This window comes from Ornithorhynchus anatinus, chromosome 19 (genome assembly GCF_004115215.2).
Source record: "Ornithorhynchus anatinus isolate Pmale09 chromosome 19, mOrnAna1.pri.v4, whole genome shotgun sequence".
Classification (NCBI taxonomy): domain Eukaryota; kingdom Metazoa; phylum Chordata; class Mammalia; order Monotremata; family Ornithorhynchidae; genus Ornithorhynchus; species Ornithorhynchus anatinus.
In genome coordinates this window covers 5247142-5266275 of record NC_041746.1, presented here as the reverse complement: position 1 = coordinate 5266275, position 19134 = coordinate 5247142, and the positions used below count along the sequence as shown (strand labels likewise).

At 45.6% G+C, this 19134-nt stretch overlaps 1 long non-coding RNA gene across 1 annotated transcript; it reads right to left on the bottom strand.

The window, feature by feature from the left end:
• Nucleotides 1–8956: 8956 nt before the first annotated feature.
• LOC120639028 lies at nt 8957–18900 on the bottom strand. The gene is made up of 2 exons (XR_005661144.1): nt 18600–18900; nt 8957–9229 (listed from the first exon to the last, which is right to left on the bottom strand). It is a non-coding gene; the product is annotated as an uncharacterized LOC120639028 (long non-coding RNA).
• Nucleotides 18901–19134: the final 234 nt, after the last annotated feature.

Genomic DNA, 19134 nt, shown 5'->3' with positions numbered 1-19134 from the left:
TTCATATCGTGCATGCATGTGATATCAATCAAGGAATACAAACATCATGCCAGTGTCCTTAACGTGGAAGCTCTTCAAAAATATCATCTTTGTGTTATGGGAGAAATGTACTCCTAACTTTTCTCTCTGTAGCCCTAAACAATTAGCTTAATACTTGCTGAGCTCCCTCTGTGTATTTCTAATCACCTTCTTACAGGAAAGAAAGCCCTGCTCTTTATCACCTCCCAAAACACCTGGCCAGGGGGATGCTGGGTAAAGTTCTATTTAGCTATATTCTGGGAAGGCAGCTTGGTCTAGTGGAAAGAAGACGGAGCTGGGAGCCAGGAGATCTGGGTTCTAATCCAGGCTCCATCACTTGCCTGCCGTGTAACCTTGGGCAGGTCACATAAATGCTTTATGCCTCAGTTTACCCAACTATAAAATTGGGGATAAGATACCTCTTCTACCTCCCTCTTAGACTGTGAGCCCCATGTGTGACAGTGTGCCCGATCTGATTACCTTGTATCTATCACAGTGCTTGAGGCATTGTAAGTGCTTAATAAACATTATTATTATTATTATTATCATTATTATTATTATGGTAGTGCTTACCTTCAGGGTATTTCCCTTCTCTGAAAGTGGATCTACCAAGGGAAATGAGGGCCAGTCCACAGTGGGGAACAAGGACCATTTGTTCTGAAAGAGTGGTGGACACATCATTTAAGGATCTGTCTGCAGGGAGCTGGATCGTGTCTAGAGACTATCAGTACTGGCAGATAGAGGGGAATTATGGAGAGTTAGGCTTGAGAGCTGTTGCTGGACCCCAAGGATTAAGTGTCTGCCAAGGAGAAGAGATAGTTGGCCATCCCTTCCTGAGTGTCTTGGGTGGAATTCTGGGACTCCAAACAGTGTGACAGGACCTGGCTTCCTTCTGTCTTGTTCACACAGTACTTCCTTAAGAGAAGAAGAAGTTGGACGAAGCAATATCACTTACTTTGGGGACAGGGTCAACTGTCCTCAGACAATTGTTGACACCGGATAGACGGGGTTCTCTCCCTCATGGGGTAGGTTGAACAGGGACTCTCAGAGACTGCTGGAAGGGGTGAGGCTCCTGCCCCAGCCCAGCAGAAATTAATCAGCTCAGGGAAGGGCTCGTGGATAAGGCAGATGGCTGATGAGGCTTGCTGTCTGAAATTAGCTCAAGTCTACCGCTATTTAGGCTAGGAATGAGATGGCATGATGTTGGAATTTGGACAAATGGGAACCAGGAGTCCTCTTCCAGAGAGAGGGGGTAGGATCTCTGAGAAGAGAAAGAACACAATCGGCACGCTACCTACCATCTTGGGTTGAGAACCCACATGGAACATGGGATCTGGTGGGTGGGAAGAGCCAATGAAGAACAGGGCTAAGTGCTTAGTACACTGCTCTCTGTACACAGTAAGAACTCAGTACATACCACTGATTTATAAAAGACTGTGCTGTACTCTGGTTAAGATTTTACAGAGAAGCTACATGAGCCCGGAGAGAGCAGATGGTCAGATTTCTGCCTTGGAAATGGAGGAGAAAGGCAGGGTAGGCCAAGAGAGGATTTCAGTCTGACTAGTCTTGCAGGGTTCTGTTGATTGTGTCAGTGGGGTTGCGGGTTCAATCAGTCAATAGTATTGATTGAGTACCTGCTGTGCGCAGACCACTGTACTGAATGCTTGGGAGCGTACAGTAGGATTAATAGACACAATCCCTGCCCTCAAACAGCTTGCAAACTAGTGAGGACAGACAGATAGACAGGCATAAGTTGGTATATCCATCCCCCCTTTACCTCTCCGCAGCTAAAGCCTCATTTTCCCCTTTTCCCTCTGCTCCTCCACCTCTCCCTTCCCATCCCCACAGCACTGTACTCGTCCACTCAACTGTATATATTTTCGTTACCCTATTTATTTTGTTAATGAATTGTACATCGCCTTGATTCTATTTAGTTGCCATTGTTTTTACGAGATGTTCTTCCCCTTGACGCTGTTTAGTGCCATTGTTCTTGTCTGTCCGTCTCCCCCGATTAGACTGTAAGCCCGTCAAACGGCAGGGACTGTCTCTATCTGTTGCCGATTTGTTCATCCCAAGCGCTTAGTACAGTGCTCTGCACATAGTAAGCGCTCAATAAATACTATTGAATGAATGAATTAATGAATATATCTACAATAAAAGAGTATTGGGATGGATTTAAATCATAAATCCGTGGAGATGATGATATTGATAAAAAACAAATCAACTCTGGTTTCTGCACCTGCCTCCCACCTCCACCTTTTCCAAACCCAGAAGATTATGTTTGGCTGGCATTCAGTCATCAGTATTTAATGAGCTCCTTCTGGGTACCAATTAATCAATAGCATTTATTGAGTGCCTTCTGCATGCAGAGAACTGTACTAAGCACTTGGAAGGGTATAATATAATTAGTACTCATAATTCCTGCCTTCAAGGAGTTTACAATCTAGTGAACCAGGCATAGGCATTGAGGGATTTAACAAATAAAGCATTTAATACAGTGGTCTCCTGCAGTCAGTGCTCAATAAACCCCAGGACTTAAAACACTGTTTGACACATAGTAAGCACCTTACAAATACTTTAAGTACTATTACTGTCTTCAGTGTGGCCTTGGGAAAGACATTTAAATTCTCTGTGCCTCAATTTCCTCATCTGTAAAATGGGAATTAAATCTTAATCCCCATTTTGCAGATGAGGTAACTGAAGCCTAGAGAAGTGAAGTGATTTGCCCAAGGTCACACAGCAGACAAGTGGAGGAGCTGGAATCAGAACCCAACTCCCTCTGACTCCCAGGCCCGGACTCTATCCACAAGGCCACACTCTAAACTGTTACCAGGCAGGGAAAAAAAAATCAGATTTTCAGAGCTGAAGGGAGCAGAGACACAGCCCTTAGGTCCAAAGAGTGTCAAGAGGATGATCTTGAAGCAGATGTCCCAAAAGAAAGCTCCTCTGGACCCTAGCACTGGAGAGCCCTAGCACAAAAGAATGATGGGATCCCAACGGGAAGCAGCCGGCTTCCTCCTTTCAATGCCAAAGGAAACAACTCTGAAATCTCCAGGAAGTCATGTTACCCATCCCAACTGAACACTGCAAGGGACTGAGCAGGTGGGCCATGGTAGAAGGGTTTTGTGGGTGGGGATTCCCCACTTAGTGGGGTCCTTCCCTTAGAGGAATGCTAAAATTAGACTAGATATGTTGGCCATAATGACGGGTGTTCCTTCAGGACCACCGTAGTTTGTCTGTAGAGGGGCCTCCTCCCTTAATTTCCTGAGACTCTTAGGATGGTCTTTATAAAGGTCACTACTCTTCCCGGCTCATTAGACTCCTTAACCCTTTCACGGCCTGGCCTTACATCTCAGCCGTGCCTAGCAAGTCTCTCCTGAAGGAGCTGGGCCAAGTTAGGTCCACCAATTGGGAAGCTTTCAATCAATCCATGGTATTTATCGAGTACTTACTGTGCAGAGCACTGTACTAAGTGCTTAGGACTGTATTCAGTGCTCAGTACATCCTGTTGTATTTCGTTTAGAGGGGGAGACAGACATTAATATAAATAAATTAAATTACACATATGTACATAAGTGCTATGGGGTTGAGGGGGGAGTGAATAAAGAGTACAAATCCAACTGCAAGGGTGATGCAGAAGGGAGTGGGAGAAGAGGAAATGAGGGTTTAGTCAAGGAAGGCCTCTTGGAGGAGATGTGCTTTTAACATGGTTTAGAAGGTGTGGGGAGGGAATGTCTGTCGGATATGGAGAGAGGGAGTTCGAGGCCAGAGGCCAGACAAGGACGAGGGGTCAGCAGAGAGGTAGACGAGGTTGAGGTACAACAATCTTTCTACCATCTCCCACTGGGCAAACTAACTTTATTATCCTTCCTAAATTTACTCCCTCCACAGCTTTTTTGATCTCTTCTTCTGTGATATCTGCCTGATCCCTTTCACCCTTCCCCAAGCCAGGTCCTTATTGTCCTTGCTCTCCACTTACCTGCTTCTCACCCTCCATCAAATCTTTTTTCCTTCCAGAAATGTCCTCCTTCACCAGCTGTCCTCAACCTTGTTCCCTCCCCACTTTCAAAAACCTTCTAAAAAGGTTTTTTCTGCACCTGTCAATCTACATTTTACTTACTTTTCTCCTACTAGCTTCATTAGCAGGGAGGGAAAGCGGGCATAGAGGAGCAGCATGGCCTAACAGATAGAGCAAGGGCCCGGGAGTCAGAAGGAACTGGGTTCTAGTCCTGACTCCAACATTTGTCTGCCCTGTGACCTTGGGCAAATCACTTCACTTCTCTGTGCCTTCTGACTTCTGACTCAACTTAAAATGGGGATTAAGACTGTGAAACCCACGTGGGATAGGGGCTGATCAGCTTGCATTTACCCCGTGCTTAGAACAGTGCCAGGCAAATAGTAAGTGCTTAACAAATACCATTAAAAACAAAACAAAAATAAGAGAGGTTAGGTGACTTACCCAAGGTCAAACAGCATATTAGTGGCTGAGCTGAAACAAGAACCCAGGTCTCCTTACACCCAGAGTCACATTCTTTCCACTATGTGTGCCTTCCCTGAGAAGGAAACCGGTTCCTCTTCTTCTGGTCTGGGGGAAGAATCCTCCAGGGTCTCCCCATAGACAGGGAAGAGTGATTCAGGCTGGACTCTGCTCAGACAGGATTTGGTCTTGTCTTATGCTGTCGACAGGATACTCTTCCCTAATCACGCATTTCCCATCAGCCACAGGACATGCTGTGATCTGGCATTTAGCAAACTCAACGCAATCACATGAGTATTTCAGTCTCTGCAAAGGCACCTGGGCCTCTCTTTCCATCCTCCTCAGAGACCAGGGTGTGGGATCAGAGGCATCTGTCAGCTGTCCTGGGCTAGATTACTTCTGAGATTAACCCGTGGCCCTATTGGAAACACAATGCCACCCCCATGTTATTTAACCACCTGTATGTCTGTAAGAGAGGGAAAAGAGATTGGCTCAGAGAGAGCCTATACTGCTTGGTGTGGCTAGAGCCTGTGGTAGGAGTGGGAAGGGAGCAGAATGGCCTAGTAGATAGAGCATGGGTTTGGGAGTCAGAATGACCTGAGTTCTAATCCCAGCTCTGCCATTTGTTTTCTGTGTGACCCTAGGCAAGTCATTTAATTTCTCTGGGCCTCAGTTACCTCATATGCAAAATGGGGATTGACTGTAAGCCCCATGTGGGTCATACACTGTGTCTAATCTGACTTCTTTTTATCTACCAAAGGGCTTAGAACAATGCCTGGCACATAGTAATAGCTTAACAGATACCATAAAAAGAAGGAAGAGAAGGAAGAAAAACCCCTAGTCTCCTTTCCTGCCCACCACTGCCATGGATGGTCCCAGTTGGAGGGGTGAGGGGGGTCAAGGCCATTTCTTCCCTGCAATAATGCTCTGCTTCCTCTGTCTTTGTTGTGCTATGCACACTGTAAACCCTCAACTAGTGCTGGAAATAAATAAAATTGCTAAACAGGGGTAGAAGACAGGAATCTATCAACACTGTCCAATGCTCCACCGCTGAACCCTGGGGCATAGAAAATTCTCTGTTAATTCCCCAGAACCCTTTTAGTTTCACTGGTATGGTTTATCTGTGGAACAAGAAGTGGTAATTTAGAATTATTCCTTCATAACAGCTTGCAAGTTCTCAAGATGGACTGGAAATCACTTTGCAGAGCACTTGGGAATGAGACCACCAATCAAAAGTACTACTGCCTACTGGGTCTGCAGTGAGGAGGAGCAAGAGGTCAACATCACAATATGGGTTAGATCTCCCAAGAATTATGTGAGAATTTATGTATATATGACATGTACTTCATTCTCAAAGAAAATACCTCTGATGGTAAAATTCACCCACGAGAGTCTCTGTGGCTGAAAAGGCTAATGGTGGACCTGCAGTCCTGGCTACATTGGACAGACACCAAGGCTGTGCCTTGTGGTGTTGTCATGTTTGTTGGTTACAAGGCCTGCAATCTTCTCTGATTCAAATAAGTTTCCATTGGCGAGATGTTTCTTTTTCCTGGTTGGGGGCAGGGGAGCTGGGGCAAGTATAATAATAGTAATGGGTATCTGTGAAGCACTTACTATGTGCCAAGCACAGTTCTAAGCACTGAGGTAGATACAATGTAATCAGGTTGTCCCATTGGGGGCTCACAGTCTTAATCCCCATTTTACAGATGAGGTAACTGAGGCACAGAGAAGTTCAGTAGCTCGCCCAAGGCCACACAGCAAACAAATGGTGGAGCCAGAATTAGAACCCATATCCTCTGACTCCCAAGCCCATGCTCTTTCCACTAAGCCAAGATGCTTCTCTGAAAGATCCAACTGGGACTGAGTCCATTAAGGGAGAGCACATGACCTTATGTTTGACCCTAGCTTCATTCTGTCCTCTGGCTAAGTTAAGACCAAATCTACACCAAATTCATCACTTAGTCATGGGTCCTGGGAGCCATGTGTCTGACTGCTATTTTTAAAGAGAGAGATCAGAAAAATCTTTCCTGAAGCCAACACAAGTCTACTGTTAACAGGCAGTCTTTGGAATTACAATGCAATTGGTTATCGATCAAACATCGGTATTTATTGAGCACTTGCTGTGTTCATTACCCTATTTATTTTGTTAATGAAATGTACTATCGCCTTAATTCTATTTATTTGCTGTTGTTTTAATGAGATTTTCATCCCCCAGATTCTATTTATTGCTATTCTTCTTGTCTGTCCATCTCCCCCAATTAGACTATAAGGCCATCAAAGGGCAGGGACTGTCTCTATCTGTTGCCGATTTGTACATTCCAAGCGCTTAGTACAGTGCTCTGCACATAGTAAGCGCTCAATAAATACTATTGAATGAATGAATGAATACAAAGCATTGTTCTAAGAGCTTGGGAGAGTACAATACAACTGAGTTGGTAGACACGTTCCCTGCCCACAAGGAGCTCAAGTCCAGAGGATGAGTTCACAGTCTAGAAGTTCCCTGAAAACTCCATCTTTTACTCAAAATGTAAATCGGGATTAATTTTCTCACTGGAATGATGTTATAAACTGGGGATCAGTTCCCAAATTCCTGATTCCAAATCTACCTAGAATTATATTCTTACACAAAACAGTCTGTAACCTCCTGTGGGCAGGGACTGTCTATACCATTCCTTTGTATAATTCTCTCCCAAGCAGTTGGTACAGTGCTTTGCACTCAGTAAGCTTTCAATAAATACTATTGATTTGGATTATAGATGAAACTCCTTAAGGACAGAGATCAAGTCTAGTAATTCTATTACATTCTCCCAATCAGTCTGCGCACAGTAGGTACTCAATAAATACTATTGATAGATCGATTGAGTAAAATAGCTACTACACTAATACATTTCTATCTAGTCAGAGGGGTTCCACTATTAGGGGAGTCATCAGAAATAAAGCCAGAAATAAAACAGACCGCTGAATTTCCCTAATGACTCTGCCCAGAAATAAAGTAACCCCCACACCCTCAGGCATCCCCCACCCTCTTTAAACTTTCCCACCCTCTTCCCTCCCCATCTAAAGGGGAACACAAATAATTAAAATAGGTGACAATAATGGCACCCTTTTGATGACTTTATGGACTTCTATTTTCTTCAACTGAAAAGGTCACAGTTTTGAGTAACATTCTTGTAGCACATCTGTGTGACCTTTTTATCAGATGGCAGTACTCTGCTTTCTCAAAATCCCCTTCTGTCTGACCTATAATCAAGGCTATGGCCAGGGATTTTTACAGTTACCTTTCTAAAGCAAAATTGAAAACTGACTCAATAAGTCGATGTCTCCAACCCCTACAGAAAAGAGGGGAAATTACTCCTGGTTTAGGATTAATTATCTCTGAAACATAGCGGCACTTTGGCCAGGAATTCAGTGTCTGAAGCAGGTGTTCGTCTGTGTTGGCCCCTGAATAGGGATAGGACAGAGACACGGAGTTGCAGTAAAAGCTCAGCACTTCAGCCCACATTACTCAGCTTTTCACCCTAATTCTCTTTTTTGTTTGTGACCAGCAGGAAGCAGCTCTTAGTTTCATATTTCAGCATCCTGGGCTAAATAGGCCCAGAATCAGATTGCCCAGACCTGATGGGAGTAGGTCCACAGTTTCTCTCAAGACAAAGAAAACCAGTGATGGAATAAGTTCTATATAGCAGCAGTAAACTCCTCAAATCAGACAGATTGCCCTCTCAGCTTTCAAAGCCTTATTGAGGGTGCATCTCCTCCAAGAGGCCTTCCCAGACTAAGCCCCTCCTTTCCTCTTCTCCCACTCCCTTCTGCTTCCTTCCTCCCAGCCCCACAGCACTTATGTACATATCTGTAATTTATTAATTTGAACTGATGTCTGTCTCCCCCACCCCAAGACTATAAGCTCCTTGTGGGCAGGGAAGGTGTCTGTTTATTGTTGTATTGTACTCTCTCAAGTGCTTAGTACAATGATCTGCACACGGTAAGCACTCAATAAATATGTTTGAATGAATGAATGAATGAAACAGGGGGTGGGGACGCTGGAGGAGGAAGAGCCCAAAAGGAAAGAAAACTAAGAAGTAGAGACAGAGAAAGAGTAGGAGATAGAGAGGAAGAGAGTGAAAGAAAGAAAGGAAAAGAAACAGAGAAGAAAATGATTGGGGTGGCAGAAACTTTATACAGACACACACACACCCTCACAAACACACAGAGCGACACACCTGGGCGACACAAGAACCACACTGAGCTCACAAACCACTGATACTGGACTATCTGGTCAGTGATGCCTTTCAGGACTGTGGCTAGGTTCTTGCCAGGAATGGAGCAGCTTGTGAGTTTTGCCATCAACTTTCTTCTTGAGCATGGTTTTGGCTTCAAGATGCTCCACCTGCGATTAAAACCTTCTGTCTAGCACTGTGAACTCTTTAGAGGAAAAGCCCTTTGTGAATCTTAACAAATACAGAATAAAATTATGTAGCACTTTTCATTTCATAGGTCTTTCCAATCCAAGCCCGTTCCTGAGAGATTATAAGGAATTTTCCTCATCAGAGTCAAAGGGAAAAAATTACCTTATGCTAGTAACATTGCTGGCCAACAAAAGAAAAAGGAAACATTTTTCAATAGTTGATATTTTTCCAGGTTCCCCACGGAAGCTCCAGATGCAGCACATTTTCAGCCGTCCTCCTGACAGTTGGTTGTTCCCATCAACCAATCAGCCTTGGTGCTCAGCAGATGGCCCTGTTGGTGAAAACAGGCAGAGCAGGAGAGCAGATAAGGTGAGGAGTTTTGAAGAGCCATTAATTTGCCCTCAAATTGAATTGATGGTCCATGAGTTTATCTGATTCCTGGCTGTGATCTGGGCCAGATTAACCCAGGGCTTTAGGGGACTGTAGCTCAGGCCTTGACTAAGGGTAGGGAGCCCTCTCAAAAGAAATTCATAATTATATGGAGTTATATAACCAAGACGGATTAGGCGAGGGAGGAGCTTGGTCATAGGAGGACGCAAGGGGGCCAATGACACTGAAAAACAGCGTGGCTTAGTGGATAGAGCACGGATTAGCACGGACTTGGGGGGGGTCAGAAGGACCTGGGTTCTAATTCCGGATCTGCCACTTGTCTGCTGTGTGTCCTTGGGCAGGTCACTTAACTTCTCTGTGCCTCAGTTACCTCATCTGCAAAATGGGAATTAAGACTGTGAGCCCAGTGTGGGTCAGGGACTGAGTCCAACCTGATTAGATTGTATCCACCCCAGTGCTTAGTACAGTGCCTGGCACATAGAAAGTGCTTAACAAATACCATAAAAATAACAAAAAGCCCAAAAATCAGTAGTTTCTAAAATGAAGCCAGCCACATTGTTCCCAGTTTGGAACCCAGAGATCCTAGGTGCTGACAGTTGGTCATGGTTTGGAGTTACTGGACTCATTCTCTGTCAGGCAGCAGAGAACAAACTTGCCCTACAGTCTTGACTGCCAAAGGAGGATTTAGAAAGGAAAATTTATGCTCGAGCCCCCAATTCTTGGGAACCCAGATGTCTGGGAGCTTGTATACAGGGGCCCCACAAAATCTATTAGCCCTTGGGTCCCAGGAATTTTGTAACAAGAATAATTATAGTGGTATTTGTTAAACACTTACTATGAGCCAGGCACTGTACTAAGTGCTGAGGCAGAGACAAGCAATTTGGGTTTGCACATAGTCCCTGTCCCACATGAGGGGGTCACGATCCTAATCCCCATTTTACAGATGAAGTAAATGAGGCACAGAGAAGTGAAGTGACTTTACCAAAGTCACACATCAGACAAGTGACAGAACTGGGATTAGAACCCACGTCTTTCTGACTCCCAGGCCCATGCTCTAGCCGCCAACCCTGGCTGTGATTTTGTTGGTGGGACGGCCTTTATCCTTTGCACCGTTGCCCGGTGTTCAATTCTCCCTCCTTCAGCAGAGAAAATGACACTGGGTTATGGCGATATGCTTTCAGGCTTTGCCCCTGTCCTCCAGAGGCAGTCTCACCCATTTTCTGGCCCCTCCTCTGGCAGTGGAAACCCCCTGTGATTCAGTAACACCATGGTAAAAAGTAAATATTTATTTTATGAAGAACAGCTGCAATTAGGGACTCCCAGTCTCGTGCTCCTGTGCTGATTGATTCTGCTGGGACTGGAAAGGGAAAAGGACAGACCCCTTTAAAAATTCGCTAGTTTCCAAAATTAGTAAAAAGTTATGTTCAGGAAAAGAGACGCAGTGGTTTAAAAAGTCTACTCCCTTAGGTCATTGGAGTCCGATGAAATGAATGAAAATTATGTTCATACTTTCAAAAGTGTCATTGTGTTGATCCAGCATATTTCATCAAAATAGCTCACATTTCTTCCCAAGTAAGTGGCCACATTCTTGTCCCATGGAGTTCTGTGAGATTAATGCTTTGGATTTTGAATGCGGAGGTGGATGAGATGATGTTTTTTGTTTTACCACAGATTTTTCCCATATTGCCGAAAACATCATTTAGTGAAAGAAAATCCTTTTGGGGATAAAGAGCTCTTTCATTTGAGATAGCAAAGATGGGAGCTTCAATGACAAGCAGGAATGAACTTTATTCACTATTTCAGCACAAAATTATACTTATTATAACCCAGGCTCCCCCCTCCTTACCATAGCAACGTATCCAAACTAGTTCTGTACTGCTGTTAAAGGGGTGGGTAAAAACAGGGAAGATACTTAATAAATGTCAGCAGTCCCATTGGGAGGGGAAATAGGTAAACTAGGAAGACCAAAAGAGAAGGGAGGGTTTTTTTAAAGTGCCTCCCAGCCCCTGTCACTACAGATTGTTCAGAATACCACTGACTCACAAATCGTCTCATATTCCCACCCCAGTGGTCAAAGGCAAGCTTTGAACCTGTTGAGAAGCGGTGTGGCCTAGCGGATAGAGGACGGGACTGGGAGTTGGAGGACCTGGGTTTTAATCCTGACTCCGCCACTTGACTGCTGTGTGACCTCGGGAAAGTCACCTACCTTCATCTGAGCTTGAGTTACTTCATCTGTAAAATGGAGATTAAGACTGTGAGCCCTCTGTAAATCAGAGACTGTGTCCAACTAATTACTGGGTATCTACCCCAGTGCTTAGTACAGTGCCTGGCACATAGTAAGCAGTTAACAAATACCATTAAAAAAAAGCTGTAAAATAATAGTTTAGAAACCTTTTGAGGGGAGGAAAAAAGGTGCTGAATATAATGAGGACATTACCACCACTATTACTGCTATTAATATTGCTTATTAATATTGGTTGATGCTAATAATGAATGCGTCAAGCACTTGTTCTAAGTGCAGAAGTAGATATAAGTTAGGTTGGATACAGTCCCTGCCCCACATAGGGTTCACAATTTAAATAGGAAGGAGAAGGATAATTTCATCCCCATTTTACAGTTTAGGAAACTGAGGCACAGAGAAGTTAAATGACTTGCCCAAGGTCACCCAGCAGGCAACTGGCAGAGCTGGGATTAGAATCCAGGTCCTCTGACTCCCAAGCCTGTGCTCTGTCTATGAGGCCATGCTGCTCCTCCAGCTGCCAAGCAGGCCAACTGCCACTTGCCTGCTGAGTGACCTTGGGTAAGTCAGTTAAGTTCTCTGGCCTTCAGTTTTTTCATCTGTACAATGATCTGTTCTCCCTCTTACTTAGATTTTGAGTTTAATGTGGTATAGGGGGAACCAAATTATCTTGTATCTTCCCCAGCGCTTAGTTCTGTGCTTGGCACATAGTATGTTCTTAACAAATACTACAATTATTATTATTGCTATTAATAATAATAATAATAACATTACTATTATCATTATTCTTACTTGAGTGCCCAGTGGAGAATGAGATGGGATGGTCAGACATCAGTATTTCAGGGTTTTCCCCTCTTTCGGTGCTTTGTCTCATTTCCCCAGAGACATATCAGAGGAATACAAACCTCACCTCAGCTGGGGAGGGAGCTGAGGCCCAGGAAGCCAGTGCCTGGGGCTCTTAAGCAGACAGCCCAAGAGAGGAAGTGTGAGGCAGAACGATCCCTTCCCTGAGGAGCTAACCACCTCCCCGGAAACAGGACTGATACAAGTTCCCCAGTGCCCCAAAAATGTGTTTATCAAACCAGTGAGCGACAACACAGATGACAGAACTGTGAAAAAATGACCCAAATGGCCTCACAGTGGTAGTACTTGTAAAGAAGAAATAAAAGCATGACTATTTGGTAAGATGGGAGAGGCTCAAGCCCAGACAGAAGCAAGACTTCCAGGGAGTAGGATCAAAAGAGGGTGGGACAGAGAGGAAAATGGGCAAAGACAGATGAGGGACATCCATCCTCCTTTATACTGACCCCCAATCTACATGCACATACAGACAGTGCTCTCAAAGTCAGTGCTTATTTCACCAACATCCACTGCCACCACCCTACTATATATATGTATTACATAATATAATATATATATATATATATATTATACTTAAGGCATACAGATAAATATATTTATTTATATTAATATCTGTCTCCCCCTCTAGATTTTAAGCTCACTGTGGGCCAGAAATGAGTCTGTTATATTGTTCTCTTGTACTCTCCCAAGCGCTTAGTACAGTGCCCTGCGCACGGTAAGCTCAATATATATGACTGAACTGAACTGCATGTCTGTCTGGTGCAACGTGGGACAATGGGTCGGCGCTGCAGAGGTCGCGAGGATGCATTTCATTTTAAGGCGCTCAAAGTACTTCAGAGACTTGATAGATCATATCCTCTACACCAAGCCGAGTGAGGTCAGGAGGGGGACACTTACTACCCATATTGCCGATGAATAAATGGAAGCTCAAGGGGAGGAAGTGACTCGGCTATGACCACCGAGAGTACAAACGGGTTCTCTGACTCCCTGCCCATCCAGGGAGCTCTTGGGGGGCTCTGCCACCAAGACCATCATATGAGGAAGGCTCTGATTAGGTCTGCTGGGCTGCGGGCCTGCTCGGGCTGGCAGGGGGCGGGTGGTGGTGTCTGCTCATGTCACTCAGAAAGTGAGTGACAGGGGCGAACTTTGACAAGCGCCCAGAGGAGAGGCCTGGTCCGCCCTCTAGTGCCAGGACAGAGGACTTCTCTGGCCGTCTCCAGAGGCAGGCCTGGAGGCCTCCTCCAGGTTGTCATTTTTCATGAACATTGATGAAGTGATTAGTGTGTGTGAGGCTTTGTCACGAGTGAAGGGGATGGGCTCTCCCATCATAAAAAGCAGGCCGGGCCTTGGTCCCGTGGAGCAGCCTTCTGGGAGAAGAATCTGCTGGAGGAATCTGACACTCCGCTCCTCCTTCGGGGCCTTTTCTTTCAGGCGCAACGAGGGAGGAGGTGGGCAAGGATGCAGCAATCTGACAAATGCCCGCAAGGATCTTACATACTAGAACTATTTATGGCCAACGTGACCACAGCAGACCAGCAGGGGGTTGCCAGGGAGCCGCCTCATTAGCTGTTGCTTCCTCGCCACCCCCATTTGCCGGCTATTTTCGGGTTTCCCGTCAAGTCTGCCCATCTCGGGAAACGCCCCAGGCTCTGATGGCATAGCCCCAGTAGACACTGCTCCATGTCTCGCTGTTTCACCCTCCCTGGTCTCCCCACTCCTTATTCCAAAGAGAGGCATTTACTAATCATGGTATCTGTTAAGCACTTACTACGTGCCAAGCACTATACTAAGCGCTGAAATGGATACAAGCAAATCGGGTTGGACACAATCCCCTGTCCCACGTGGGGCTCACCATCTCAATCCCCATTTGGCAGATGTGGCAACTGAGTCCCAGAGAAGTTTAGAGACTTGCCCAAGGTCACAAAGCAGACAAGTGGCAGAGCCGGAATTAGAACCCATGACCTTCTGACTCCCAGGCCTGTGCTCTAGCTACTACGCCATGCTGCTTCTTTTCCAGCAAGGCATGGAGTGACTGGCTGGATGTAAGCAAATATTGATGATGATAATAACATTTATTAAGTGTTCCAAGTGCTGGAGTAGGTACTGAAAATCAGATCAGACCCAATCCCTGTCCCCACAGGGGCCTACTGTCTAAGAGGAGAACCGGGGAACAGGTATGTCATTCCCATTTTACAGAGGAGAAAGCTGAGGCACAGAGAAGTTAAATTGCCATGCAGGAATCAAGTGACAGAGTTGGGATTAGAACCTGGGTCTCTTTGCTCAGTCCCGTGCTCTTTCCACTAGGCCAAAATGAAAGAACCTCTGAATTATTGGTTTGGTATGCTCTTTCAACTAATTTAACTAGGCCACAACACATAATGGTATATTTTGAGAAGCTTTATTTTCTATAGTCTGATGACTTTAATCCATTTCTTGAAATGACCCTCGGGGATATCACTGACCTCTCTGTGGGATTAAGTAAACTGAAACACAAAGTCCCTGCCAAAACCAGTCTTCAGTGCAGTCAGTTCTGAGTTATTGTGTGTGAACCAACCGCTACAGGGGGTGATTCTGACCAATCATTGGTTGTCGATGTGATAGCAAAACTCTCTGTACCATGATCAAATGCTACTCTTGGTTATTTAACAGGGAACTGTATTCCAGCATTGCCAACTTGGCTTTCCACTTAACAGGGCTCTTAACATGGGGTGGGCTGGGTTCAGAGGACCTGGAGGGTTGGGTGAGCTGCAGGATTTGGGGACAATGAGTTCGAGATGAGAGCAGAATATCCCTAGGAGGTGAGGTTGTGGAGAGTGAAGGCTTTCGCTTTGTATTTTGAGATTGGGGGAAAATTTTGGATGGGGCTTGGTGGAGGATAGAGGTTTGTAGGGGTGTGGCTTGTAGGGAAGGGTAGATACATCTTCTGTTTCTTTGTCTCCCCCAGCTCCCCACAAAAAAGCCTCCTGGTGGTCCAGTAGCAAGTAAGGGAAAGAAAAACTTGATTTGGCCTGGAGACTCAAGAGGGAGGTAAATCCGAACCCAAATTGGGTCTGGAAGAAAACAAAACAAGGCCCCACCCAGCCCTGGTGCCTGGCCAGGACAAGTTAGATGCCCTGCTCAGCTCTGCATATTAATAATAATAATGGTAATTGCAATAATGGTAATTGTAATGGTAATTATTATTATTACAGTATTTATTAAGTGCTTACTATGTGTCAAGGGTACTTACAAGTTAATCAGGTTGGACACAGTATCTGTCCCACATAGGGCACATAGTCTAGCTCATTGTGGACAAGGATTGTGTCTGTTTATTGTTATACTTTCCCAAGCACTTAGTACACACAGTAAGTGCTCAATAAATACGACTGAATGAATGAAAGTAGGAGGGAGACAGGTATTAAATTCCCATTTTACAGTTGGGGAAAGAGGCACAGAGAAGTTAAACGACTTGCCTAAGGTCACACAACAGGCAAGCAGCAGAGTTGGCATTAGAACCCAAGTCCTCTGACTCCCAGACCTGTAATATCTTCAAATTCCCAATGTTTCCCTCTCATAACCCAATTGTGAGGGCAAGGATCTGGTCCCCGATGTTTCTTCAGACTTCCAGGTAGTGCCCAGTGGGAAGGAAAGGCTTGAAGCAGTAGAGCACCAGTCTTAACTGGTGCTTTCAATCTTCCACTCCACCCACTGCCTACTTGGTGGTGGGAGGGGGTCAGGGTTTCTCCTCCTCTCTGGGAGAGGAGTTCCTGTTTCAGAACATTTCACCCCGGATTTAGTGGCAAGACTATTGTCGTTAAAAGAGATCATGACCAAAATGAAAGCTTTATCCTTTTAGGAAGGATCCTACCAACCTGAATGTGGGGTTTTTGAAAGGGAAAATCTCAGGCTCCAGCCCGGTGCAATTGCCACTCTGCTTTAGATGAAGTCAAAAAGTTGAAAAGAGGAAGGGCTGTTACTCATCCCACATGAACTATCATGTGAAAAGCAACCAAAGGTCTCTGCCTGGGGGGAGAATCACGTGTGGAACTAAAATATCAAAGGTCACACTCACACACACGCAAAACCACACACACACTGAACTTAGTTAACTGCCTTTGACGAGTAAGGGAAAGTTCCCTAGCTTAAAAAAAGGTGGAGAAATGTCCTTGTGCAATTTAAAATAATTCACATCAGAACCATGCTGGGCGATAATCCAAAACGTTTTGCAGATCGTCTACTGTCCACTGTTCTTTGTGTGCCACTGCCTCTCCCCCATCCCATCCTTTCCCAATCCAAACTCCTCTAAATTTCCCCTCAGAGAAGCAGTATGGTCTGGTGGATAAGAACACCGGCCTGGGAGTCAGAAGGACCTGGATTCTAATCCCAGCTCCACCACTTTCATTCACTCATTCATTCAATAGTATTTATTGAGCGCTTACTATGTGCAGAGCACTGTACTAAGCTCTTGGAATGTACAATTTGGCAACAGATAGATAGATAGATAGATAGATAGACAGATAGATAGATAGATAGAGACAATCTCTGCCCAATAACGGGCACACAGTCTAAATGAGGGAGACAGCAAACAAAACAGAACAAAACAAGTAGTCTGCTGTGTGATCTTGGGCAAGTCACTTCACTTCTCTGGGCCTCAGTTCTCTCATCTGTAAAATAGGGATTAAGGCTGTGAGCCCCATGTGAGACAGGGACTGTGTCCAATCTGATTTGCTTGTATCCATCCCAGTGCTTAGAACAGTGGCTGGCACATAGTAAGCATTCAATAAATGCTACAACTGTTATAATTATGATCATCATACCAGGTCTGCCTAGGAGTTTCTGATTTCAAAGGTCCTCACTGAGGACTTCAAAGACCAGCTTTGAGGGACACTCCCTTGTTTATCTAGACATTAAAAGTGCAAGGGCTAGACATCAGTACATCATAGACAATATGCGAGTATAGAGTTGTCCCTTGAATTTGAAAAAGAAGCCACCGGAGGGAGTGTGAAACTGAAAAGGTCAATTTCCCTAGTGTATGCTTGGCAAAAAAGCTGTCCTTTGTTGTGTCATGTTTCACGTTCACTGTACCTGGCCTTATTTTCCCTTTATTGGTGAGTACTGTTCAGATACAAACTGCAAAAAACCTTATATGTAGTGCACTGCCCAAAATGAGTGTTGAAGAAAAACTTGCATTGGGTTTGAGCAGGTATGTCACAGACAAATTTATTACTGCTAGCACTTCTTCTAGCATTAGTAGGGAGTGATGGTTGATGGGCAGAGTTACCTAATAATAATAACAATGATGGCAATTGTTAAGTGCTTACATTTGCTAGGCACTGTGCTAAGCGTTGGGGTAGATACAAGCAAATCAGATTAGACACAGGCCCAGGCCCTGTCCCATATAGGGATCAGTCTTATTCCCCATTTTCCACGAGGGAATGGAGGCACAGAGAAATGAAGTGACTTGCCTAAGGTCACACAGCTGAGCAGAGAAAGAATTAGAACCCATGACCTTCTGACTGCCGGAGCTGGGCTCTATCCACTACATCGTGCGCGTTCTGCTAGTCAAGGCCAGCTCAACACTAAGCAACTCAGAGCCTCTTTACATTCAGTTGGTACAGCATCTAATTTAATCAAAGAGTGTAATACAGGATAAATACATTAGGATAAGCAGAATAAACTCCAGGGGATGGGGTTTTCCCATCCAGTCCCAGCTCCGTTCTGTAGGTGATTACCTCCCATGCCCGTCGATTAGACTGTAAGCCTGTCAAAGGGCAGGGACTATCTCTGTTACCGATTTGTACACTCCAATAGTAATGTTGGTATTTGTTAAGCGCTTACTATGTGCAGAGCACTGTTCTAAGCCCTGGGGAAGATACAGGGTCATCAGGTTGTCCCACGTGAGGCTCACAGTTAATCCCCATTTTACAGATGAGGTCACTGAGGCACAGAGAAGTGACTTGCCCAGAGTCACACAGCTGACAAGTGGCAGAGCCGGGATTCGAACTCATGACCTCTGACTCCCAAGCCCCTGCTCTTTCCACTGAGCCACGCTGCTTCTCAAGCGCTTAGTACAGTGCTCTGCACATAGTAAGCGCTCAATAAATACTTTTGAATGAATTGAATGGGGGGGGCCAGGGCTCCTGATTAAATCAAGGAGTAGCTTCTTACTGTTTTCAGCTATTCTTTTCAGGAGACCGGGGAACAAAGGGAAGATGTGCTGTGAAGTGTTTACCTTGGTAATCAAGCCCACTCAGGCGATCAAGCCGGCCTAAAGCTGAAAAGCCTCGGAGATAAGGAGGCGGGTGGAGGAAGGAATGCAGGACCTTGACCATTGTAATCTCCTTCAGCTGAATTAGCCTTTAAACGACTGGCGGAAGCTGTCAAAATTGAGGTGAGGTCGGGATATGGCGCACATTTAAAGATTTTCGGTTTTGGGGGGGGAGCCCAAGGCCAAAGGGGAGTGAAAAATGCTGACGGTATTTCGACGTCCGGCACCGGCCCAAAAGGGGCCGCACGTGAAGCCGCCGGGCGACCCTGAGCAGGCGCGCCGCCTCCTCTAACCCGCAAAGCCCAGGGGGCGGGGCGAGAGGCCCAGCCCTTCCCTCATTGGCCGCCGTCGCCCGAGCGCCGAGCCCGGATTGGCTGTCGCCTGACGTCCTCGCGGCGGAGTCCCCGTCCCCCCGCCCCCGGCCGTTGCGGGCTCTCGGGCGTCCGCGCGCCGCGCCCGGGCCCCGTGTTCCGAGGGAAGGCGGCGCAGCCAATGGGAG